Here is a 1,720-nt window from a genome sequence, read left to right as displayed (position 1 = left end):
GCGGTACCGCTCTACCGCCGGCACCCCCCCTTCGGCTGTGACCCCTGGTGAGGCGGGCGTCAGTCAGCTATGGGTACGGTTCCTCGACTAAGTAGTGCCCTTTCACAGGTTTATACACCTCACTTATGTCTCCCCGTGCCCATCTCTAGGCACTTTTGGGTGCACTAGAGAACCGAGGACCACCACCAGACCCCAACCTGAAAAAAAAAAGGTCATTCGTTATCCATTTATCAAATCTTTCTCACTACTATATAATAAACTCAACTTATCAAAACTCATTTACATTTTCTTTAATCTACAGCCGAGGCACAAAATTCAACATTTTAAACTTAACATGACCAAACTCAAGCCACAATCATTTATTTTAATGTCAACTTTTAACATTTCTATTGCTCTACGGCACAAGACCAAAAATCAATTGAAAATTTAACAACTCTTTTACAAACTTCAACGTCACTTACCCTCACTATTCCCCTAGTCTACCTCAAAAAAATACCGGCTCCTTCCACCTCCAACAACAACCTGAAAAAAGCATTTATTACCTAACCAATAAAACTTACACTAATTCTCAATACAAATATATTAGCCATGAACCACTTCTCAAATTACAGCTACAACTTCTCTTTAGTCAAACACAACTACACCTTCCATTTTAAATACCATATTGACGAATTCCTCACCGCAAGTGTAGACGCGCTAGCCATCACCTACAAACTTAGACCACGTTCTCTTCTCTATTCCACAGTATAAGCCTTCCGTACACCTACCGTAAAAGGCATCGCTTATTCAGGAAATTACAACAAACTAGAGGTCAAAATTAAATTCAACAAAAGCACGCTTACACAATATAAATTCGAACGCTCTGATCTGCGTATAAAACTAACAGACGACAACAAAATACGACCATAAACACACACAACCGAGAGTGTAGTACCATTATATAGCCTCCAGTATATAACAGCACAAACACAACACCCATTCAACAATTTCATTCACCTAAACTCCAAATTCGGGGTCTACCTCTGTGCCGGTCACGTCTCTGCAAAAATCAACCTTTCCCACGCTAGTTGGCTCCAACTTAACGCTCATGCGGCAGCCCACTGCGACTTCCTTTCGGTTGCTATTTTCTGAAAATAAACTACTACAAAATCTTAAAAAAACACCCACTACAAAACTCTCATTAATACAATTTTCTTCACTATTTAACCAAATATACCAACATATCTTAACTTCCCATGACTTTAAATAACAAGGATTATTTTATTACCAAAAAATTCTACCTTTCCTTTAATCATTTTCCTAAAAGTCATACAACCCAAAACACATCCACCAATCACAATCACCTTTACATACAGCCTAAGTATTCACAAGTAAAATTGCGAGCACGAGACCCAGGGTCAGTTAGATGCATCTTTAGCTGACTACATTCAAAACGTTCGACTTTACTTTTATCCTCTTCGCCACTGATCGGTCACGTCTCTTTTCCTTTATATTCTTCACCAAAAGGTCAGCTCGCTAGCTGCCCGGGCAATCGGTCACGCACTATTGTCAAATACTGGGCATGCACCGGCTCCTCAATGTACCTGAACCCGCTCCAGTGTTGGTCAAGTCTTCTCTTCAAAGAGCTCACACTCGATGCCGTCACAACACTCTGGTACATTGTTCCAACAATTTACAACCCTCACTCCGAAAAACTTTGCCCTCACGATTTTCCGGCTTC

The 1,720-nt window shown here is 40.7% G+C and overlaps 1 long non-coding RNA gene across 1 annotated transcript; it reads right to left on the bottom strand.

Annotated features, from left to right (window-relative positions):
* Positions 1-477: 477 nt before the first annotated feature.
* Positions 478-1,155, bottom strand: LOC121873761. The gene is made up of 3 exons (XR_006090305.1): positions 1,021-1,155; positions 681-763; positions 478-522 (listed from the first exon to the last, which is right to left on the bottom strand). It is a non-coding gene; the product is annotated as an uncharacterized LOC121873761 (long non-coding RNA).
* Positions 1,156-1,720: the final 565 nt, after the last annotated feature.

This window comes from Homarus americanus, unplaced genomic scaffold (assembly GCF_018991925.1).
Source record: "Homarus americanus isolate GMGI-L3 unplaced genomic scaffold, GMGI_Hamer_2.0 scaffold14252, whole genome shotgun sequence".
Classification (NCBI taxonomy): Eukaryota; Metazoa; Arthropoda; class Malacostraca; order Decapoda; family Nephropidae; genus Homarus; species Homarus americanus.
Note: the sequence above shows the minus strand (reverse complement) of the source record. Positions and strands in the feature narration are given on the sequence as shown.